The sequence below is a fragment of the Sarcophilus harrisii genome, chromosome 2, assembly GCF_902635505.1.
Source record: "Sarcophilus harrisii chromosome 2, mSarHar1.11, whole genome shotgun sequence".
Classification (NCBI taxonomy): Eukaryota; Metazoa; Chordata; class Mammalia; order Dasyuromorphia; family Dasyuridae; genus Sarcophilus; species Sarcophilus harrisii.
The window spans coordinates 181,005,259-181,031,820 of NC_045427.1; positions in this window are offsets into that span (position 1 = coordinate 181,005,259).

Consider the following 26,562-nt stretch of genomic DNA (forward strand, 5'->3'; position numbering starts at 1 on the left):
GAGATAAATACAATGATATAAGAAACAAGAAACAGCAATAAAAGCATTTTTGAATTGTTCTTAGAAATGTTTTAACAACGTGAAAATTATTTTTCATTATTATGTTTAGTTATGTATTCTTCTTTGACCTATCAATACTTAAGTAATATGTTAGTTTATAATTTTTAATCCTTTCTTCAACAACCCTGTAACATCATTTTGTGATAAGGCAATCAGTAAAAATATAGTTAATTGTTGGTGTTTCTTTTCCCAAAACACAGCCAGGTGATAAAAGTTCAGATCTTTTATTGTGTCCTTCAATATAGCCCAGTTAGCCCAGAGGCCTATCTCTCCGCTTGGTTCTAAGAGCTCCTCCCAAATGTCTCCAAATCCAAAGGTTTGTCCTTCTGACTCCAGCCAGCACCAAGATAGAAGATGCGATGCAATCTCTCTTGCTTCGAAAATAGGGCTTGTGGGTTCCAAGAGCTCTCTCCAACTCCAAGTAAAACTCTCGAGCTCCCAAGAAAAACTCTCCCAAGAAACCTCTCTCAAGTAACTAACTCCAAGCTCTAAGAGCTTCCTGTATATATATGATCTCCCAAAGGTTAACTTTGCCTTCTGGAGGGAGAGGGATTCTGGGTTATCTCCCAGAGTGCTCTCTGGCCCTAAGGGAGGTGTGAATTCAGTGTTTCTTTTGAAATCCTGAACTCTCCCAAACGTGTGACCTCCATTGAGTACTTAGATACTTATGAGCTCTCTAAAGGTATGAACACAAGCATTGTTTCCATCAGTATTAGCAACTTATCACCTTGTAAGGATTCCCTCTAAGGTGTGAACCAATAAGCACTGTATCAATTCTATTGAGTTAACACCAGGATTCTGACATCACCCTTGAGTTTTCACCTTGTTTCAAGTTGAGTTGACACTAGGATTCCAACAGTTGATATTTAGCTTTCCTGTATTTGAGAGTACAACTTTGATGGCAGGCCATGTTGTTCAAATGCTGAACATAATTTGCCTGAAAAACTATTTTACAGAGAATGCACACAAGAAGGTAATACAAAGACACATTCAAGGTCTTTCTGAAAAACTTTGTAATCAATTGCTTGACATGGATACCCTGGCAAAGAACTGCCCAGTATGGTATACCCACAGCAAAGAATATTCTGTGCTCTATGAGGAAAGCATAATTTCAGTAGCTCAAAAGAAATGAGAAGTGCAAATTTGGTGACATCTCCCACTGGATACATTCACCTTAACTATATGTGCCTTGTGGTGGTACTCTGAGACCATATTGATATGAACAGCCAGAGCTGGCCACATTTTCCTTGATTCCAACAAAGTGATATCATTTTGGTCCTCTTTGCCAATGAAGAACAATCACTTACCATTTGCTTGTGTGAGATTTATATGTTTTAATGTACTGTCAATTTTTGTAAAGGTGACATACATTGTAGAGAAATATATTTATGAGTACTTGGTCCAGATTGGTGTTTCTGACCACCTTGTTCAGTTTACAAAAGATGTCTGTCTTCAAACAGGAGTTTGAAAAATTTTTTACTGCAAATATTTTGAGTTAGCTTTTTCTTTCTTTTTTTTCCCTTCTTTTCTTCCTTTTTCTTCTTTCTTATCTTCCTCCTTCCCTTCCTTCTCATCTTCCTTCTTTCCTTCCTTCCTTCCTTCCTTCCTTCCTTCCTTCCTTCCTTCCTTCCTCCCTTCCTTCCTCCCTTCCTTCCTCCCTTCCTTCCTGTATTTAAACTATTGCTTCATTTCTTTTCTGAGATTTTTTATTGGGTGTCTCTGGATTCATAGTTCTTTATTAGTAAAGCCTTTTATATTAACACGTTCTTCCAGAATTATTTATTGAAATGTGATTTTCTATCAGGGTCAGGCTGTGAATTTCCGGAGGAAAAAAAACGGTTCTTGTTTGGTTCTACTTCTTTTGGAGTTCTGATTCTGTTTGGGTGGAAAGAGGTATTGAGTGTTGCTTTCTTCAAGGACTGCCTCAGAGGTGGGCTCATATCAGAGGTTTTCAAGCATTCGGTGATCTATAACCAATTTGATTTCCTTGCTTAGAGCTCCCCTAGAATTCTCCTGATCCGAGTATTCTGTAAATTACTGGAAAGCTCTTGAAATTTAATACAGGTTCCCTATTGGTCTGAGCAATCTACTATGATCACCAGCTGTATGTAGTCTTTAGAACTCTGGTCTTTGGGTGGAATCTACAACCCCATTCCAAGATCAGTCCATATAAATGGTTTGCTTTGTTACTGCTTTTTATCCTATTTACAACCTCATTTGAGTATTAGCAGGATGTGCAACTACTCCTTGCCCTAAAATAAGCTGAAATTATCCCTCTTCTTAGTGTATCCTCACTTTCTCTCCTTAGTCCTTAGTGAATTCAGTTATCTGTTACTTCCTATTCCTGCTCCAAACAAGGTAACCTATTGATTACCCTACTGAATCTGCTACTGTTTCTTGTCCTGTAATGCACTCAATGGGTCCTGCTCAAGTATCAGAGTAGACAATTCTATATATGGTGTGATAACTACCTCCTCAGTTCCAGAAAAGCTTTGGTTATCTCCCTATTTTGACAGGTGCAGAAAAAAAAGAAAAAAAATTGACTAATTATGGTTTTATCTTGAATTTCTTGATTATGACTCCAGATTATATTTATTTCTTTTTTTTTCCTGAAGCAATTGGGATTAAGTGACTTGCCTAGTGTCACACAGCTAGGAAGTATTGTGTCTGAAGCCAAATTTGAACTCAGATCTTCCTGATTTCAGGGTTGGGACTCTATCCACTACATCACCTAGCTGCCCCTTACATTTTTTTAATAATATTTTTATAATATTTTTAAAGTGGTTGTGGAGAGCTAGACATTATTGCTTTCTCGTGTTGTATCATCATTGCCAAACTCCCAATAACTTTTCGCTCCTTTTTCAAATGCTTGTGTCTTTATATTTTCCAATCACACCCCAAACCTATCTCCAGAAGTAGTTTGCTTGCATTTTACTAAATTTCTTATTTGCAAAATAGCACTCATTTTCTTGTGTAATAACAATTAATTTAAAAAAAATGTTTATTGTTTTCTTGATCAAGCTTAAAGATTCTTTAAGCTTAGAGAAAACATCTTCTCCCCAGAGAAGTAATTTAAAGGTCAAAGAAATAGTGACTAGATTGTATAGATAGAAAATGACCACTGATTTTACAGGAGAAGAGGCCTTTACTTTATAAGAGACTTCCTACAGTCTATTCCAATTTAACCAGGCAATTAAGTTTTGTTAAATCATTCACAAAAAGAAACACAGTAGTAGGGTAAATTCTTATAAAATTAAAACTTGTTTATTTTCAAAGTATTTGCTTCCTGGTTTAACCAAACCTCCTTCTTTTCAAGATGGAAAAGAATAATAACAGTTTTGTAAGCACCAAAGAGGACTGAAAATTTTAAAAATCATTTTCTTTTTCTCTCTCTCTCTCTCTCTCTCTCTTAATTTACTAAACATATGCATGGGTAATTTTTCAACATTAACAAGGGTTAATGGAACCTTCTGTTCCAACTTTTCCATTCCTTCCCCCACCCATTTCCCTAGATGGCAGGTAGTCCAATACATCTTAAATATGTTAAATTATATGTTAAATCCAATACATGTATACATATTTATACAGTTATCTTGATGCACAAGAAAAATCGGATCTAGAAAGAAAGAAAAACACCCAAGAAGGAAAACAAAATTGCAAGCAAACAATAACAGAAAGAGTAAAACTGCTATGTTGCAGTCCACATTCATTTCCCATAGTTCTCTCTCTGGCTGTAGCTGATTCTTTTCATTACTGAAGAGTTGGAACTGATTTGATTATCCCATTGTTGAAAAGAACCACGTTCATCACAATCAATCATTGTTGTTGCTGTGTATAATGGTCTCTTGGTTCTGCTCATTTCATTTAGCATCAATTCATGTAAGTTTCTCCAAACCTCTCTGAAATCATCCTCTGATCATTTCTTATAGAACAATAATATTCCATAACATTCATATATCACAATTTATTCAGCCATTCTCCAGTTGATGGACATCCACTCAGTTTCTAGTTTCTAGGCACTACAAAAAGGGCTGCCATAAACATTTTTGCACATGTGGTCCCATTCCCTTCTCTAAGATCTCTTTTGGGATATAAGCCCAGTAGTAACACTGCTGGATGAAAGGGCATGCACAGTGATAACTTTTTGAGCATAGTTCCAAATTGCTCTCCAGAATGGTTGGATGCATTCACAATTCCACAATAATGTATCAGTGTCCCAGTTTTTCCACAGCCCCTCCAACATTCGTCATGATTTTTTCCTGTCATCTTAGCCAATCTGACAGGTATGTAGTGGTATCTCAGAGTTGTCTTAATGTGCATTTCTCTGATCAATAATGATTTGAAGCACCTTTTCATATGATTAGAAATAATTTCAATTTCTTCATCTGAAAATTGTCTGTTCATATCCTTTGACCATTTATCAATTGGAGAATGGCTTGATTTCTTATAAATTTGAGTCTATTCTCTATATATTTTGGAAATAAGGCATTTATCAGAATGTTTGACAGTTTTCCCAGTTTATTGCTTCCTTTCTAATCTTGTTTGCATTAGTTTTGTTTGTACAAAAACTTTTTAATTTGATATAATCAAAATTTTCTTGTGTAATAACAATTAATTAAAAAAATTTTTTGATCAATAATGATGTCTAGTTCTTCTTTGGTCACAAATTCCTTCCTCCTCCACAAATTTGAGAAGTAAACTATTCTGTGTTCTATAGTCTCATTCTTTATGTCTAAATCATGAACCCATTTTGACCTTGGTATACAGTGTTAAGTGTGGTTCAATGCCTAGTTTCTGCATACTGGTTTCCAATTTTCCCAGCAGTTTTTGTCAAATAGTGAATTCTTATCCCAAAATTTGGGGTCTTTGGGTTTGTCAAATACTAGATTGCTATAGTTATTGACCATTTAGTCCTGTGAATCTAACCTATTCCACTGATCAACTAGTCTATTTCTTAGCTAGTAACAAATGGTTTTGATGACTGTTGCTTTATAATATAGTTTTAAATCAGGTACAGCTAGGCCACCTTCATTTAATTTTTTTTTTTCATTAGTTTCATTGAAATTCTTGACTTTTTGTTCCTCTAGATGAATTTTGCTGTTATTTTTTCTTGGTTAGTAAAATAGTTTCTTGGGAGTTTGATTGGTATAGCACTAAATAAATAGATTAGTTTAGAAAGCATTGTCATCTTTATTATGTTTGCTTCACCTATCCAAGAGCACTTGATATTTTTTTTCAGTTCTTTAGATCTGACTTTATTTGTGTGGAAAGTGTTTTGTAGTTTTTTTCATACAGTTCCTGACTTTCCCTTGGCAGATAGAAGTGTTTGATGAAATCTTCCAATGGCTATTTTACCTTCTGATTCAATGACATCTGGACAGTTCTCTTTGATGATTTCCTGAAAAATAGTGTCTAGGCTCTTTTTTTCATGATTATTTTCAGGGAGTTCAATAATTCTTAGATTATCTCTCCTAGATCTATTTTCCAGGTCTATTGTTTTCTCAAGTAAGTATTTAACTTTTTTCTATTTTTCTTTCTTTTTTTTTTTTTGATTTTGCTTGACTGATTCTTGATGTCTTGAGTCATTCATTTCCATTTGTTAAGTTCTGATTTTTAATGAATTATTTTCTTCATTTACTTTTTTTTACTTCTTTTTCTATTTGTCCATTTGAGTTTTTAAATGAGTTGTTTTATTCTATGGGATTTTTTTTTTTCCATTTCACAAAAAAAAAAAAAAAAAAAAAAAAAAATTAAGGAGTTATTTTCTTTTTCCAATTCACAAATACTGTTTTCCTGGGAGTTATTTACCTTTTCCAATTCACATATTCTGTTTTTCAGGGAATTGTTTTCTTTTTCCATTCTATCTTTTAATGAGTTATATGCTTTTTCCAAATCCTCTTGCAAAGTTTTCCTTTCCTCATTTTTCTACTAGCTCTCTTTTAATATCCGTTTTAATTTCTTCTAGGAGAGCCTTGTGTGGTGGGAATCAATTTATATGACCCTTTGTTGATTCATCTGGAGACAATCTTCTTTTAGTCTCCTCAGGGTTTGAAATCTATTCTCTTTCACTACAGAAGCTGTCTATAGTTAGAGCTCGTTTTGCCCCTTTACTCATTTAAAAAAAAAAAAAAAAAAAAGTTGGGCTCTGCTTTTAGGTCAAGGATGTTGCCCTACACATTGGATTTTCACTTTTTTTGTTGTTTGCTTGCATTTTGTTTTCTTTCTCATTTTTTTCTTTGTGATCTGATTTTTCTTGTGCAGTATGCTAATTGTGGAAATACATATAGAAGAATTGCACATGTTTAACATATAATGGATTACTTGCCATCTAGGGGAGAGGACAGAGAGAAAGAAGGGAGAAAAAAAATTGGAACACAAAGTTTTACAAGGGTGAATGCTGAAAATTATTTATGCATGTGTTTTAAAAATAAAAAGCTTTATATAAAATAAAATATATAAGCAAAAAAATTACATTGGCACAAAAGTTTAATCAAAGTATAGGTGGAAGTTCCTTTTTATGGGAAGGTAAGTTTAGCATCGTAGTTGCAATCATTGCAGACACTAGAGAGAGCTAATTTAGGTATGAAATTTCAATAATTAATTTAAGCATAGCCAATGTTTTAAATTCAAAAGATCTTTTCCATGGCTAAAAATATCAAATTTTAGAAGTTAACCCTATCTAGACATTTTCACAAACATATCAAAATTAGATTTTGGTCAGAATTCTTTAAAGGGTATTTTCTTCTATTTAGTCAAAAGACATCCTGAATGAGTGTCTCTAGGAAAGGTAAACTGACTGGATACATTATCAAAAGGAGATTTGATCAAGATTAATTTAGCTTCTGAATGTATAAGTAAATTTCCACAAAAATGTTTTGTGGAATTACCAGAATTGGACCAGAGTTACTAGTCACTGAGACACTGAATATTCAAGGCAGAATTAAAATATTAGATTGATGTCATTAATGATAGACTCTTTTCATCAAATCTAATCAATCCATTCCAGAACTTCTTAGGAATTTAGATAGGGAGAATGACAAGGACAATATAGTATTTCTAATGATTCAGACAAAAAGACAAACTTGTCTCTTGCTTATTTGCCTTTGGGAAAAAAAGTGAAAGGGCACAGGATTTAGATGATTTCTAGTCCTACCCTGAATACTCGTGCAGAAAAACAATGGAGGAGGTAGGAAGCTCTGTTGATAAGATTCAAAAGTTTCTTGACCCAACCCTTGCTTTCTATTTCTGATGAGCCTGATACTGTGATTAAGTCAGGCAGCTGATAGACTGGTCACTCCAGAATTGGAAAATGTATGTGAAATTATTTTTTCAGGTTCAAGGGTTAAACAAACAGACAATACAGACAAGTGCAGTAAACATTAACTTAACTTTTTTGTTTGTTTGTTTTTGTTTTTGTTTTTGTTTTTTAATAGGAAAGCAGATTTAAGGGTCAATTGACTTTTCCTACCCATAAATATCCCTAGGTAAAATCTATTTTATGTGCAGTAGGTTACTGAAGTAGAAAAGTCTATCTTGATCTGACCAATCTGTCACATATTGTTCACCAACAATTGTGATTAAATTGTCTTAAGATTCATTTATTATATACTGCTGCCTACCATACAATTGGTTTATATTATGCTTCATTGCTTATAAAGGTTACATAAGCAGGGTTGTCTTAATGGAATTTCAAAGAGCAAATAAGAGAAACTAATTATTGATAGATCAAAGAACAGATGGCAAAAAGTGAATATCTATATTACACAAAACAGGAAACTAGCAGATTAACACTGAACCTTTAGTTGATATCTCAAGCTTGATTTTATGTGCCCTAGCTGTCACGTGTTCATCTCAATCAAATGGCAAATTAAATTTCAGGGGCCATCTCCAATCTTCCTGATCTATCTCTTGCCACTGATCCTAAACATCTCTGGAGAAGAATGTGAAGCTGGTAATTTTGCACAGCCCTCCTTCTTTTAAATCATGTTCACTTGCTTGTCATGGCATTACTTCCCTTATATCATGGTTCTCTTTGAGAAGGAAGGATAAACAATAGCTACAACTGATAAGGTATAGCTTCTAGGGAAATATAGTGTTAGTTTTGTGGTCTCCTGATCTTGGGAACTAACAATGTTCTAACAATAAGTCAGTAGTCCTAAATCTTCTAGTTTGGGAATCTGCCTCAGGAAACTCCCATACCTAATCTGTATGATTCTGACCACCCTTTAGTCAGATAGCTTCTGGCCTCAGGAAACTCCCACAGATCAAACTCCTGAGGTATAAGTAAATAAGACCACTCCTCAATTCATTGCTGACTGGTATTCTTGTTAGTCATAATCTGGTCAATGAGAACCAAATCCCATAGAGCACTCTTTCATACCTATGAGCCATAGAATTAGCCTATTTATGACTGAAAGCTGGATAAAAGTATCTCCTTGCTTCTGTATCTCTAAGGAATTCCCTTAAAATTCCAGCCCATCTTTGTAATGGCATTACTTACAATAATGCTTTGCAACCTTGACTAGGAGATGGGTTCAAGCTTGCAAATTCTTCTGAGACACCTATAGACACCAGCCTGGGATCCCAAACTTTTGGGGTTCCCCTTCCCAACCTCAACACCACCATTGTAGAATAAAGAGCTCCCCAATTCATTTGTTGCTTATATTGATCAATTGCCTTTAAATTCAAGTTTTGTGTTACAATTATGCCTCCAAAGCATAAAGCAAAACCTTTGGGCAAGAAGACCTTACCAATCTCAGTGTCTTCCCATAGCATCAAGTAAAGTCAAAGAGACCATTCTCATTGTTTCCAGAAGGCCAAGTAAAGAGGTTTAGAGCAGTGTAGTATATAATACAAAGTGTCTGAGGCCAGATTTGAACTAAGATCCTCCTGACTTCAGGGCTGGTGCTCTATCCATGTAAGATGTGAACTTCAAATTTTTTTTTACTTTACAAATTTTATTTTCTCTATTGCAATTTACTGACATAATGTAGATTTCCTGAGAAATGAAATGTGAATATTGTATGAAATCATTTTTAGAAAAATCGAGATGTTAGCACAAAAGTTCACAGAACTCTGATGAATTACTAATAAGAAAAAATGTTTTGTATGCTACCAATTTTATGCTGTGTATTACATTTTATAAATTATTTCATGGTTATTCTGTTAGAAAAAGTGCATATCATGAGAAGTAATTTTTTTGTTATGAAGAATTTCATGCAGAAAAGTATATTTTTAATAATTTCTAGCAAAAGATTATAGGTTTTTTTTTGTTGTTTTTGTTGTTTACATGAACATAACCCCCTATTTCTTATGAGTTCAATGTATTGCCATTTACATTTTTTTTTCTTTTCTCACTTTTTTTTTTTTTTAATGTTACTCCCACAAAAGTTGAGGACTATTTTAGACTAGTTTAAATAAAATTGATTTGGAATAAGTTTTAGAAATAAATTTTAAACAATAAATTTCAAGGTTTATAAATCATTGGCTATTGTAGTCCATTTTTAAACACTCACTTTATTTATGCTTTTCATTCTGAAAGAAGGAATTGTCACTCATGGGAAGAGGAGAAATGTCATTTGTAATTTCCTTTTTTTAAGATAAGTTTCCTTTCTTTAATGTAAGAAGAAAAAACAATGTACCTTTTCATCAGGTCCCCTGTATCCTTCAAGAAGAGGAGAAACATGCCATGGAACAATAGACCTATATAGGTCAGGAAATTCCAATCTATAACAAAAGTCTCTGAGACTTAGTTAATTGTGGTCCCTAATTAATTGGGTGACTATGATCTTCCTCATAATCAAGGATCCCACCTCTAGGGTGCTAGCTACTGTTATATATTCAGGAGAGTACTAAAACAGAAAGAGCAGAAAGTGAAGGTGATGACTTTGCACAGCTCTCCCTCACTTCAATTCAATTCACTTGCAAGTCACCTCTCTAATGTAATGGTCATCTTCTAGAACAAAGGATAAGCAACAGCAGTATCAAGTTGCAGAAGAATTCATTTTCCAGTCAAATCCTCAAAGTTTCTTTAAGATTATTTCTCTAAATTTTAGGTGAAATGTAGGTAGCTTAATCTAATATTATTCTAAGCCCTGACATTCATAAAATTAATTCCACAAGATTTTCATGGATTTTCACTACATGAAGTAATTAATAAAAGGTCAATGTGATTAAGTTTTGTAAGGTTGTTATAAATTTTATCACTGCAAGTTTTCTTTTTTCTTTTTTTTTTCTTTTTGAAATTCCATTGTTGTTATATGCCCATGCATAAATGTAAGTATGAGTATATTTGTTTATATGTGTGGTTAGTCATGTGCATATATACACATGTGAATTTATATGCATACATATGTGTCTACATATACATCAATACATACATGCATATAACTTTTTTTACCTGCAGTAAACTGGACTTTAGATAACTCAGAGGGGAGTAGGCACAACTGCTTATTTTATTATTGAAATTAAAACTAGTTTAAAGCTAAAGTTACTCATGTGAAGACTCAGAGCTCCTATGCTGTAAAAGTCCTTATGGAGACTAGAGAAAATATCTGGTCGTATAGAGAATGCAAACTCCCAGGGCAAACCAGTAAAAGAACACTGGAAATGTTATGGGGGAATATTAGAAAAGTGGGTGAATTATTGAAAAGATGATTTATATACCAAAGAAAAGTTCTTGCATGTGGTTGGGTTTCTGTATTAAGTAGAGAAGTTTTAGATCCAATGCCTAGCAGTGTGTAAAGAAAAATAAATGTTCATTAATATATTAATCAATTATGAGCTAGAGGTAGCTAAGGTGTAGTAAGGTACAAAGCGATGATGGAGAAGAACAAACTAAAACCTTGTCCTTTACTGAAATGAGTTTCAAGGACTATGAACGTCCAAAGATAAGGCTTGATTTTCTTTTTTGTTCCTTTTCTTTTTTATTAATTTAAAGCTTTTTATTTTCAAAACATGCATACATAATTTTCAACATTCGCCCTTGCAAAACCTTGTGTTTCAAATTTTTTTTCTCCCTCCCTTTCCATCCACTTCCTCCCCTAGAGGCAAGTAATCCAGTGTATCTTAAACATGTGCAATTCTTCTATACATATATCCACAAGTGTCATACTGCACAAGAAAAATCATATCAAAAAGGAAAATAAAATGAGAAAGAAACCAAAATGCATGCAAACAACAAAAAATGAAAATTCTATGTTGTGGTCCACACTCAGTTCCCACATTTGTCTCTCTGGGTGCAGACCACTCTCTCCATCATAAGACCATTGGAACTGTCCTGAATCACTTTGTTGTTGAAAAGAGTAATGCTCATCAGAATTGATCATCATATAATATTGTTGATGCTGTGTACAATATTCTCCTGGTTCTACTTACTTAACTCAGCATCAGTTCCTGTAAATCTCTCCAGGCCTCTCTGAAATCATCCTGCTAATTATTTTTTATAGAAAAATAATATTCCATAACATTCATATACCACAACATATACCACAGTTACTCTATAATTGATGGTTATCTATTCAGTTTTCAGTTCCTTCTAATACTTGATTTTCAATTAACTTTATTTCTATTTATCTTTTCCAGTGCATTTACTTAGATAGGACAAAAGCCTGGAGAATAGTATATGCCTCTGGAAAGTTAGTACTTTTTGAAAAAGAAGGGTTTCTCTAGGCTCTAGCAAACCTGGATGCTTTGCTTTTTCAGGAGATGCTCTTAATCAAGGAAATATAATAATTCTGGATGTACTCTATAGTTTTCTTGGCAGGTGGACCTCATGAGAAGTTGAAAAGTTTTGGATTTTTTCCTCCATATGAAAGATGGACCCACTCAGGGAAAATATAAGTCTAAAGTAATGTGTTGGTTTCTAAGATGTGTCTAGACTTACTAGAAATGAAAAAGACTTATGTTCATTATTGAAGGGCATGAGTGAAATTTCTTTATTGTTTTATAAGCACTTTATTTTCTCTCAAGTGAAATAGTATCCCATTTATATTGAATATACTATTAGACTAAATACCTCCCTGGGAACTAAGGACCTTTGAACTCCTTTTTTTCTCCTCCTCATCTACACTATGAAGGCTTTTAGAACAAGTAATGGGGGGGGGGGGCGGAGCCAAGATGGTGGAGAAGGCACATGCGACTTTCTAAGCTCTTCTCTTACCCTCTTTATCAATATTATATCGAGCCTCAAAAATAGTCTTGACTGCTACAATTCGTAAAGATAAGAAGTATAACAACTCACCAGCAGAAGAAAATATGCAGTCTCCCCAAAAAAGGTTGGTTCCAGGGCTAGGGGGGAGATCAGCATAGACTGTGAGAGAAATTAGGTTCTGAGGAGAGCCTCAAACCAAAAGTGAAAGCAAAGATCTAAGCACAAGCTCACATCCCCAATCCGCAATACAGGCATTTCCTTGGGGCAGTTGTGAACCTGCAGGGCAGGAGGGCACAGCCCAGGTTAGCCTCTAATCTGCACAGTGTGGGGCTTGGCTTGGGGCCATAAAGCTTTCGCAGGGCAGATTTGTCGGGCAGAGATGTAGGGGCAGAGACTGCTGGGCAGAATTCTGGTAGAATTGGTGGTTTGTGATCAGCTGCTAATACCCACAGCCCCACAAGAGGATATGGCCTGGGGCAGTGACACTTTCACTCCTTAGTCTCTAGCCTGCAGCAATCGCTAACCCACACAGCCCAACTGGGCACTTCTATAACTCAGCCAGTGCTGAATCCACCTCCTGTTGGGGGAAGGGAAAACTCTCACTCAGAGTACTCCTATACCTCGGAACCGGAAACTGGTTTACATCTCTCCTGTTCTGCAGAGGAAGCTGGTAACCACCTTGCCTAGGAGGCATACCTTAAAGGCTTTAAAATATGAATAAAAAGATGAAAAGAACCCTGGACAGCTTCTATGCAGAAAAAGAGCAGGTCAGCAAACCTGAAGAGACTAACAACAAACAATCACCAGACTGTCCTTTTTAACATGATGCTCTCATAGAAGAGACCATTAAAAGTCTCAAAAGAGAGTAGAAGATAAATGGGGAAAGGAAAGAGAAGCCTTACAAGAGAGCAACATCTTCCTGAAATACGAATTGGAAAAAGTAAAAAAATCTCAGGAAAGTAAGAATTGTGAATTGGAAAAAATAAAGAATTCACTAGAAAGTAGGATTTGTGAATTGGAAAAGACAAAGAACTCGCAAGAAAGTAGGATCTGTGAATTGGAAAAAGAAAATAATTCACTAAAAAAAAATAGTGAAATGGAAAAAAATTCCATAGAGCAAAACAATTCATTTAAAAACTCAATTGGACATATACAGAAAGAAATAAAAAAAGCTAATGAAGAAAATAATTCTTTAAAAATTAGAACTGAACAAATAGAAACTAATGATTCATTGAGACAGCAAGAATCAGTCAAGCAAAACCAAAAAAATGACAAACTGGAAAAAACCATGAATTATCTACTTGCAAAAATGACAGACTTGGAAAATAGATCTAGGAGAGATAATCTGAGGATTATTGGACTTTCCGAAAATTATGATGAAAAAAAGAGCCTAGATACTATTTTACAAGAAATCATCAAAGAGAACTGCCCAGATGTAATAGAATCAGAAGGTAAAATAGGCATTGAAAGAATTCATCGAACACCTTCTGAAAGAGACCCTAAAATAAAAACCCCAAGGAATATTGTGGCCAAATTTCAGAACTATCAGATTAAGGAAAAAATTTTACAAGCAGCCAAAAAAAAAAAAAAAAATTTAAATACCGAGGTGCCACAATAAGGATCACCCAAGATCTGGCTGCCTCCACATTAAAGGATCGAAGGGCCTGGAATCTGATATTCCGAAAGGCAAAAGAACTTGGAATGCAGCCAAGAATAAACTACCCAGCTAAGCTGAGCATTTTCTTCCAGGGAAGAAGATGGACATTTAATGAAACAAATGAATTCCATTTGTTTCTAAGGAAAAAACCAGAACTAAACAAAAAATTTGATCTCCAACCATAGGACTCAAGAGATGCAGAAAAGGTAAAAAGAACTCTTGAGAATTGTATTTCTGTTGTGGATATACAAAAAGAATACATGTATAATTTGATTTTACTGATATAACATAAAAAAGGGAAGTAGATATGGAAAAGGGATGATGGCAGAATAAGGTGGGAAGGAGGGATAAAAAGAGGGAAACCACATCCCACGAAGAGGCAAAGGAAACTTATCATATCTGAGGGAATTTAGAGAGGGGGAGGAACATTGTGTGAATCTTACTCTCATCAGAGTTGGCTCAAAGAGAAAATAATTGACATTTGTTTTAGAGAAAATTCTCTCTCGCCTCATTAAAAAAGGGGGAGAGGAAAAGGGAAAAGAAAAAGAGTAATAAGGGAAGGAAGGGGAAAAGATTCAAAGGGGGGAGGGAGGGATTCTAAAGAGGGTAAGCATCGTGATACAAGTGGGGTACATAAGTTCAAAAAGGGGAAAGAGGGTTGGGGGAGGCAAGAAAAAGTAAAGCATAATCTGGGGTTATTAGGATGGCAGGAAATACAGAATTAGTAATTCTAACCGTAAATGTGAATGGGATGAACTCCCCCATAAAGAGGAGGCAGATAGCAGACTGGATCAAAAGTCAGAACCCTACAATATGTTGTTTACAAGAAACACATTTAAAGCAGGGAGATACATATAGAGTAAAGGTAAAAGGCTGGAGCAAAATCTATTATGCTTCAGGTGAAGTCAAAAAAGCAGGGGTAGCCATCCTTATCTCAGATCAAGCAAAAGCAAAAATTGATCTAATTAAAAGAGATAAGGAAGGAAACTACATCCTGCTAAAGAGTAGCATAAACAATGAAGCACTATCAGTATTAAACATATATGCACCAAGTGGTATGGCATCCAACTTCCTAAAGGAGAAGTTAAGACAGTTGCAAGAAGAATTAAACAACAAAACTGTAATAGTGGGAGATCTCAACCTTGCACTCTCAGAATTAGACAAATCAAAACACAAAACCAATAAGAAAGAAATTAAAGAAGTAAATAGAATATTAGAAAAATTAGGTATGTTAGATCGTTGGAGAAAATTGAATGGAGATAGAAAGGAATATACTTTCTTCTCAGCAGTTCATGGAACCTATTCAAAAATTGACCATATATTAGGACATAAAGACCTCAAAATTAAATGCAAGAAAGCAGAAATAGTAAATGCTTTCTTTTCAGATCATGATGCAATAAAAACTACATTCAACAAAAAGTTAGGGGGAAATAGACCAAAAAGTAATTGGAAACTAAACAATCTCATCTTAAAGAATGATTGGGTGAAGCAGCAAATTATAGATACAATTAATAATTTCACTCAAGATAATGACAATGATGAGACATCATACCAAAATTTGTGGGATGCAGCCAAAGCGGTAATAAGAGGGAATTTTATATCCTTAGAGGCTTACTTGAATAAAACAGAGAAAGAAAAGATTAATGAATTGGGCTTGCAACTAAAAAAGCTAAAAAAGACCAAATTAAAACCCCCAATCAAATATTAAATTCAAAATTCTAAAATTAAAAGGAGAAATTAAAAATATTGAAAGTTAAAAAACTATTGAACTAATTAATAAAACTAAAAGTTGGTTCTATGAAAAAGCCAATAAAATAGATAAGCCTTTGGTAAATCTGATTAGAAAAAGGAGGGAGGAAAATGAAATTAGTAGTCTTAAAAATGAAAAGGGAGAACTTTCCACCAATGAAGAGGAAATTAGAGAAATAATAAGGAGTTATTTTGCTCAACTTTATGCCAATAAATTTGATAACCTAAGTGAAATGGATGACTACCTCCAAAAATATAGACTTTCCAGACTAACAGAGGAGGAAGTAAATTGCTTGAATAGTCCCATTTCAGAAAAAGAAAAAGAACAGGCAATTAAACAACTCCTAAGAAAATCCCTTAGGACCAGATGGATTTACATGTGAATTCTACCAAACATTTAAAGAACAATTGGCCAATTCTAATTATAAATTTCTTTGATAAAATAGGGAAATGAAGGAGTCCTACCAAATTCCTTCTATGACACAGACATGGTACTTGATACCTAAACCAGGTAGGCTGAAAACAGAGAAAGAAAATTATAGACTCAATCTCCCATCGAATATTGATGCTAAAATCTTAAACAAGATATTAGCAAAAAGACTACAGAAAATCATCCCCAGGATAATACACTATGATCAAGTAGGATTTATACCAGGAATGCAGGACTGGTTCAATATTAGGAAAACTATCAATATAATTGGCCATATTAATAACCAAATTAACAAAAACCATATGATCATCTCAATAGATGCAGAAAAAGCATTTGACAAAATCCAGCATCTATTCCTATTAAAAACACTTGAGAGTATAGGAATAAAGTTATATAAATCAGCAGCATCTATTTTAAATAACCAGTAGCATCTATTTAAAACCATCAGTAAGCATCATATGTAATGGAGACAAACTGCAACCATTCCCAATAAGATCTGGAGTGAAACAAGGTTGCCCACTATCACCGTTACTATTTAATATTGTATTAGAAACGCTAGCTATAGCAATAAGAGCTGAGAAAAAGATTAAAGGAATAAGAATAGGCAATGAGGAAGCCAAATTATCACTCTTTGCCGATGACATGATGGTATACTTAGAGAACCCCAGAGATTCTGCTAAAAAAGTTATTAGAAATAATCAACAACTTTAGCAAAGTTGCTGGTTATAAAATAAACCCACATAAGTCATCAGCATTCTTATATAGCACTAACAAAATCCAACAGTCAGAGTTAGAAAGAGAAATTCCATTTAAAGTAACTATGGATAATATTAAATATTTAGGAATCTATCTGCCAAGGGAAAATCAGAAACTTTATGAGCAAAATTACAGACCACTTTTCACACAAATTAAGTCTGATCTAACCAATTGGAAAAATATTAAATGCTCTTGGATAGGGTGAGCAAATATAATAAAGATGACGATATTACCTAAACTAATCTATTTATTTAGCACTATACCAATCAGACTCCCAAAAAACTATTTTAATGACCTAGAAAAAATAACAGCAAAATTCATATGGAAAAACAAAAGGTCAAGGATTTCAAGGGAATTGACGAAAAAAAAAAATCAAATGAAGGTGGCTTAGCTGTACCAGATCTAAAATTATCTTATAGAGCAGCAGTTACCAAAACCATTTGGTATTGGCTAAGGAATAGATTAGTTGATCAGTGGAAGAGGTTAGGTTCAAGGGACAAAACAGTCAACAACTATAGCAACCTAGTCTTTGACAAACCCAAAGACCCCAGCTTTTGGGATAAGAACTTAGTGTTTGACAAAAATTTCTGGGAAAATTGGAAACTAATATGGCAGAAACTAGGCATTGATTCACACTTAACACCGTACACCAAGATAAGGTCAAAATGGGTTCACGACCTAGGCATAAAGAATGAAATTATTAATAAATTAGAGGAACACAGGATAGTTTACCTCTCAGACCTGTGGAAGGGGAAGGAATTTATGACCAAAGAAAAACTAGAGTTCATTACTGATCACAAAATAGAGAATTTCGACTATACCAAACTGAAAAGTTTTTATACAAACAAAACTAATGCAGACAAAATTAGAAGGGAAGCAATAAACTGGGAAAATATTTTTACAGTCAAAGATTCTGATAAAGGCCTCATTTCCAAAATATATAGAGAATTAACTCTAATTCATAAAAAATCAAACCATTCTCCAACTGAAAAATGGTCAAAGGATATGAACAGACAATTCTCAGATGAAGAAATTGAAACTATTTCTAGTCATATGAAAAGATGCTCCAAGTCATTATTAATCAGAGAAATGCAAATTAAGACAACTCTAAGATACCACTACACACCTGTCAGATTGGCTAAGATGACAGGAAAAAATAATGATGATTGTTGGAGGGGATGTGGGAAAACTGGGACATTGATTCATTGTTGGTGGAGTTGTGAACGAATCCAACCATTTTGGAGAGTAGTTTGGAACTATGCTCAAAAAGTTATCAAACTGTGCATACCCTTTGATCCAGCAGTGTTACTACTGGGATTATATCCCAAAGAGATTATAAAGAAGGAAAGGGACCTGTATGTGCACGAATGTTTGTCAGCCCTTTTGTAGTGGCTAGAAACTGAAACTGAATATGGATGTCCATCAGTTGGAGAATGGCTGAATAAATTGTGGTATATGAATATTATGGAATATTACTGTTCTGTAAGAAATGACCAACAGGATGATTTCAGAAAGGCCTGAGAGACTTACACGAACTGATGCTGAGTGAAATGAGAGCAGGACCAGGAGATCATTATATACTTAACAACAATACTAGATGATGACCAGTTCTGATGGATCAGGCCATCCTCAGCAACAAGATCAACCAAATCATTTCTAATGGAGCAGTAATGAACTGAACTAGCTTATGCCCAGAAAAGAACTCTGGGAGATGACTAAAACCATTACATTTGAATTCCTAATCCCTATATTTATGCACACCTGCATTTTGATTTCCTTCACAAGCTAATTGTACAATAATTCAGAGTCTGATTCTTTTGTACAGCAAAATAATGTTTTGGTCATGTATACTTATTATGTATCTAAGTTATATTTTAATATATTTAACATCTACTGGTCATCCTGCCATTTAGGGAGGGTGTGGGGGTAAGAGGTGAAAATTGGAACAAGAGGTTTGGCAATTGTTAATGCTGTAAAGTTACCCATGTATATATCCTGTAAATAAAAGGCTATTAAATAAAAAAAAAAAAAAAAAAAAGAAATGAGCAGGACCAGGAGATCATTATATACTTCAACAACAATACTATATGATGACCAGTTCTGATGGACCTGGCCATCCTCAGCAACGAGATCAACCAAATCATTTCCAAAGGAGCCGTAATGAATTGAACCTGCTACACCCAGAGAAAGAACTCTGGGAGATGACTAATAACCATTACATTGAATTCCCAATCCCTATATTTATGCCCACCTGCATTTTTGATTTCCTTCATAAGCTAATTGTACAGTATTTTAGAGTCTGATTCTTTTTGTACAGCAAAATAACGTTTTGGTCATGTAAACTTATTGTGTATCTAATTTATATTTTAATATATTTAACATCTACTGATCATCCTGCCATCTGGGGGAGGGGGTGGGGGATAAGAGGTGAAAAATTCAAAGAAGAGGTTTGGCAATTGTTAATGCTGTAAAGTTACCCATACATATAACTTGTAAATAAAAGGCTATTAAAAAAAAAAAGTACAGGTAATATTTTTTGTTTTGTTTTTCTCTTTCTTTTGTAGTTCCAGACTTAGTCCAGTAAATTACAGATTGTAAGTACTTTAACAGATATTTATTGTTTGACATATCTTTTCTGAAGTTTTACATATGAGTAGAATTCTGATGCTCTCAGAGATATATCTAAGCATTCATATAAACCAAAAAAGTGTTTGTTTGAGATTTTTTGTTTATAAATTCTCTCAAATTTCAACCACATTTGTATAAATTCTAAATTATGCACTGTTTAAGTATTTCCTTATAACCAGACATCCATCAAAACAAGCCCATATTTCCTAAACTGGAAGTTTTGAAAGTTTTTAGCAAATGTGGAAATGGAGGTAAAAAGTGATGACTATTAAGTCTACTGTTAATAATTCATGTTTTGTATCATAGACCTGTTAATGGATTTTTCCTTATTTAAAGATCAATATGCCTCAGTTTGGAGAAGCTTATCTTGAAGCTTCAGAATAATACATTTTTTCTAACACAATAACTCTCAAAGACCACCTCCCAATTGATAGAAATATTGTGTTATGTGATTGGGAAAGGATAATCCACTTCATCAAAATGGTAGATTCTTGACATTTTACTCTTCAACATTTGGAATGAGCTGCCTTCAAAAGAGCATCATTACCCTGTGGATAAGCAAAATAGACATTATTATCCCATTTTATGTATTATTGAATTGAGAAGTTGAGACTTTCCAGGAATTTGAGATTTCCTCAGACTCTTTGGATTGCAGGTTCAGTGCTCTTTTGATTATGCTATGGAGTAATAAATAACATTCTTTGAATCTGGATTTTTTTCCTTTCTTGCTTTTGTATCTGTTTTAGTTGAGTCAATGAGGATGAATTTATTAAATATACCTTCTAAGTCATACACTGTGTTTGCTGGAAATACAAATATACAAATGAGACCTTCCTAGCTCCCAAGGATCCCATGTTCTTAACAATAAGAACTCTTCCCTTACAAATGTATGCGTTATCTTCTTTCATTTTTTCAGTATAGTTTTTCTATATTTTTAGGTACTGGGTTCTGTACACTGCCCTCCAATTCACTTCTTATCAAATGATATATCTTGTGTGGACCTAACTTTGTAGTAACACTCAAAAATTCTGAGCTGAATAAAAGAAAAAAAAAATTCCTACAAGAAGAATGGTGACTTTCCTGTTTTATAAATGTTATATTTATTCTTATTTTCTTACTATTGATTAATCATGTTCTTTGTATTGTCCTATTGTATTATATGATTTTTGTACTGATATATACAAATATGCTAATATTATTTTACATACTATAGCTTTGTTTAATAATCTGCAAAAATTGAATTGATTTGAAAATGGCTAGGAATCTAGCCTGGTACTATATTGTTTTAATTTATTAAGCCACTTGATGGCAGCATGTTGCCTTACTTAAGTTTCAGTTTCCCATTCATGCAATGAAAAATCAATGCTCAACAAAATGAATTTCTAAGGTGGCTGAATTAAGAGAGTTTGTAGTCTTAATTTCAGCTGGTGAAATATTATTTTTTTTTAACATTTTCTCAATAGTATTTTATTTTTCCAAATACATTTTCAAGTACATGTAAATACATGTAAAGATAGTTTTTTAAATTCGTTTTCCTAAGACCTTATTTTCCAATTTTTTTCTCCTTCCCTCCTTTACTTTTCCTCTCCTCAAGACAGCAGTCTGGTGTAGTTGTTAAACAAACATGTGAAATCTTTTTAAACATCTTTCCATATTTGTCATGTTGCACAAGAAATGTAGACCAAAAGGGACAAACCCATCAGAAAGAAAAAGCAAGCAAACAAACAAAAATATATGCTTTAAGGATCCACATTCAGTCTCCATAGTTCTCTCTCTGCATGCAGCTGGAATTTTCTGTTTCAAGTGTACTGGAATTGTCCTGGGTCATCACATTGCTGAGAAGAGCCAAGTCCATCCCAATTGCTCATTACATAATCTTGTTACTGTATGCAATGTTCTGGTTCTGCTCAGGTAAATCTTTCCTGGCTCTTCTGAAATCAGTTTATTTATCATTTCTTATAGAACAATAATATTCCATTATATTCATATACTATAACTTATTCAGCCATTCCCCAAATGAAAGGCATTTCCAATTTCCAATTCCTTACCACCACAAAAAGAGGTGCTATCAACATTTGTGCCATGTGGATTTTTGACTCTTTTATTATCTCTTTAGGGTACAGATCTCAGTAGTGACATTTTTGGGTCAAAGAATATGTACAGTTTTATAGCCCTTTGGGCTATAGATTGTTCTTCAGAATGATTGGATAATGGTAAAATAATTTTTCATGAAGGTTGTAGAATGCCCCGATCTATTCTTTTTTTTTTGTCTCATATGATGCTCACTTCTGGCAATATGTAGACATTGATAAAAGATAATTGGCTAACACATAATCATTATAAACTAATCATAGGAATTGAGATTTTCATGATGAGCTTCCCAGTAATTCTACTAGTCTGATATAAAAGATATTCTGTTATGTGTCTCTTATACACACACACCAATTATAAAAATAATAAAAACATAGTCCTATATTTAAATTATGACTGCTTTCAAGTAGTGTGTGACCTCAGGAAAGTTATTTCTGTGACTTGGACAGAATTTTTGAGGTATTGGATTGGTTTAGCCCCTTTCTTTTCTTTTTTTTCTTTTCTTTTTTCCTTTTTTTTTGTTGGTTCTTTCTAAATCTAACATACTGGAGATGTTATAAGTTTTCATTGAACAGTTTTTCTTTATACCACCAAACTACAGATTAGAGTGTCAATTTTTATCTTAATGAAAGTTAACAACTTAACTAAAATTTTGGTTTTGATGATTATAATTATTTTCCATAATCAAATCATTTAATAGTCTAGAAATGAGTTTTTTTTTTTTAATTTTCCATTTCATGATATTTCTTTAGAGGGTTTGATTATCATTTTATAGTTTCTAAAATGTTAATACATATATTATCTCTTTGGATCTTTTCAATAAATTTATGAAGAGGATAGAGCAGATAGGAGTTTGTTCTATTTTGCTGATAAAGAAGCTGAAGATCAAAGCAGTTATGTAACTTGTTTAATTGGTAAATAGGAGACTTGACATTCATAGTCAAGTTCTCTATCCATTGTTATTTCCATTTTATATATCATAAAATCATTGATGATGTTTATGTATCATTTGACCTATATGATTGAGGAATTGTAATTTACCTAACAATCTCATTTGCTTCTTACAAACAACTAAGAACTAAGTAGTGCAGTTATTTCTCCTCCCATTTTGGAAAAAAAAAAAAAAAAAAAAAAAAAAAAAGCTGAGTTCAAGAAGAATGACTTGTCCAAGGTTACATAGCTTCTATGTGACCTAGAAATGACAAAACAGAAAATCAAACACACAAATTTGATACCATTTCCAATGTCTTTTCATTGCAAAAGGCTACTCATAGTATTCATATTCATTAGAAATCATATGAAATATCTTTTTTTGGGACCATTCTCTCTCTCTCTTTCTCTCTCTCTCTCTCTCTCTCTCTCTTTTCTCTCTCTCTTTCTCTCTCTCTCTTTTTCTCTCTCTCTCTCTTTTGTAACAAATAATTAGGGGATACTTTCATTCATTTTCATCTGTTTGTTATTGTGGAATTGGTAGATGCTGTTGCCTTTTTGATTTTGTTTTTTTTGCAAGGCAATTAGAGTTAAGTTACTTATCCAGGGTCATACAGCTAGGAAATGTTAAGTGCCTGAGGTCACATTTGAACTCGAGTTCTCTTGAGCCCAGGGATGGTGCTATACCCACTGCACAATCTAACTGCCCCTTGATGTTGCATTTTGGAACTTTTGGAACTTTGCATTTTGGAACTACTGAAAATCAAAATAATATAAATAAATTACAACTAAAGTAAAACTTTCTTATTTTATATTAGTAAGAAATTTAATATGAAAGTGGAAAGTTATGAATTGATTGAAAATAGGTGACAGTCTCCTATAGAGAAAATAGACATTTCATTATAGTAATTTGCAAGCAAGTTTGCTTTGCCTGTTTCATTTCTAGCTGAACATCACCCATTAGAGAAATCCTGTAAAATGGCACAATATCCCAATGCAGGGCATGGTATTTTAGAGGTCAAACCTAATATCTGGCTGCTTGCTATCTGACAAAGAAAAGGCTAGGTTCTTCAACCTTAAGACATTTTCCATTCTTTCTTCAACTGATCCTGCCCTTGCTTGACAGCTTTAGTGGTCTCCCTCTAGGTTTATGTTTGCTACTAGGAAAAGAAATAAGTGCAGTCTTTTGTTGTTTTTACCCCTGTTTTAGTTAATTTGCAATTATTTGTATATTTCATTTTCTTTATCTTGATTCCAATGGGGATATTCTTGGAGTAAAAATAATATTCAGTCAATTTAGCCATTTAATTTAACAAACCTTCCATGGCCCCTCTTTTGTCAGGCTCTAAGGTAACAAACACAGTTAGGCATATACAATTGAGCAAGACATGGGTCTGTAAAAATAATAGCACCATATAAAAGTAGGATATAAGGGTGAAAAGATAACCACAGAAATCTGGAGGATCAAAGAAAAGAAAGAACATACAGGAGGAGAATCAGAAAGGCTTCTTTGGCGAAGGTGACACTTGAGTTGGAACTTGAAGCTTGCTAAGAGAAAGCCTAAGGCATATTTAGGGACCAGCAAATAATGCAGTTTTTGTATTGTATGTGCTTACCCAGTACTATATATATATACACACACACACACACACATACACACTATATACACATGCGCAAATATACATGTATCTAAGATATATACATGTGTGTATACATATGTGTATGTATACATATACATATATATGATATGGACACACATATAGAAGCATCAATATTTTCTTTAATTATTTTGGTAAAGTAATTGGGGTTTAGTGCCTTGCCTAAGGTCACATAGCTAGGAAGTGTTAAATGTCTGAGGTCAGGTTTGTACTCAGGTCTTCCTGACTTCAAGGGCAATGCTCTAGCATCTAGTTGCCCTAAGCATCAATATTTCCTTTTCTATTTACTTCCCTCCCTCCCTCCTTCCTTTCCTCCTTCCTTCCTTCCTTCCTTCTTTCCTTCCTTTTGAAAGCAAGGCTTTCCAAACTTTTCTAACTCAAAATAGTTTTTGAGTGAGGGTAAGAACATTTGGGAATGATACTTGTTTACTCAATATCAAAATAAACATGGATGGGAAAACCACAAATCCTGTGTTAGGCTCATCTAGGCATGACATTGACTTTGGCTTTCATGTGTTAGGACAGTGGAATAGTATGATCTTTCTGCATCTAGAAAAATGACTTGAAAAAATCCTGATGAGATCTATAGTGAAGGAAAGAGAAAGAGGAAAAGAATGAAAATGAGGAGAACAAGAACAAGAACAGCAAAAATAAGAACTACAAGAAGAACAAGAACAAGCATAAGAAGAACAAGAAAGAATAAGGAGGAGGAGGAGAGGAAGGAAAAGAGGAAGGAAGAAAATGAGGAAAAGGAAAACAAGAATGCGAAGATCAAAAACAAGAATAATAGCAATGAGAATAATACAAAACAGAGAGAAAGAGAGAGAGAAAGAGAAAGAGTCCTGTGAATTGATTCTTTTACCATATCAGTTAATAAAAGATAAAGCTTCATAAGACTCCAAATACCAAAGTTCCTTCATTGCCAAGTTATGTGTGTATGGCCAGTCAGAAATAGGAAGGTCAATTCTGAACGTTTAAGTTTTATACATACACACATATAAAACCTTAATTTCCTTGTACTTATAAAACTTACCTCATAGGGCTTTTTAAAGAAGAAAGCACTCTGTATATTGCAGACTATTACATATGTATGCACTATTATCACTAAAGCTCATATTAATTAATACAAAATTGATAAATATCCAACTGTGGTGCATAATAAGTAAATATAGACTATATAATGATTTATAGTCATTTGGATAAGGGCATGACATGTCTTTGCATGTTTGCAAATAAATGCTACAATATAATTTATTTTCAAAATAAGTGTGACACTATTATCAAGGGAGATTTAAAATGTTTTCTCCAGAATTGTTTTAATGGAAACAGCTGCACCAAAATTGGCCACTGAATATCTTATCAGACTCTTTGGAAGTAGTGTTAGAAATTTTTAATGCCTAAAGAGCATTGGAAGCACAATATATCATAGAGTTATTAAAAAACACGAAGCTATTTTTTTGGTAACAGCATCTGGTTCCCTGGCTAATTCTTGAGGCATTTCCCTTTGCCAACTTTCTACTTTGTTCAGGTTTATGATGAAGTTAGAAAGCTGAAAATGACTCTTTTTTTTCTAAAAATCTCTCTAATACTTGAAACATCTTAGGTTTTCTGGAATCTATAAGTATCATATTAATTAATTAAAACATTCTAACATGTTGATACAAAGAATTTTTTCTTGAAACTGAAAATATGTACATTTTGAGAAAAAGAAGTGATTCATTAAAAATAAGAATTTAATTCTCCTAACTTTCATGAAATTGAATTTTACTAGTTTTTCATTTTGGAAACATGAATTTTTGCTAACAAAAACACATCTAATATTTGCATAGCTCATTTTCAGGATTTAAAAAAAATAATTGATACCAATATTCTTTAAAGTATGTTCAAAGCACAAGTCAAGGAGTATTAGAGATGGGCAGTACAAGAAAAGCAGAATTGGATAGTCTTTAAAATACAGACACAATGTATATGAGAATCTGAATAAAGGTAAACAAGGAGGAATAATTTTTAAAAGGATTAGGTAATGATCTTATGATTTAGATCTCCAAAGCTGAAGAAAATTATTATTCCTTTGGAGTTCATCCTTGTGTAAATCTCATTAAGACAAAAACAAGTTCTGAGTTTGGGAAAAAAACTCTTAATTTATCTTCATCTTTTTTTAGCACCTAATCCAGTAAGCATTCTTTAAACATTTGCTTAATGACAGCATATGAATAAGGCCCTGTAGGTACTATAGCTTCAAAATGAAGGTGAAAGGAACCTTAGAGTCTATTTTGTTGTAATTGAATCTTTTTGAGTCCTCTCCTAGTCCACTGACCGCCCCCCCCCCTTTTTTTTTGACAAAGCAATCAGGTGACTTGCCCAGGGTCAATTGTCTGAGGCTGAACTTGAACTCAGGTCCTCCTGACTCAAGGACCCTTTGAATCTATCCACTGTGCCACCTAGCAGCCCC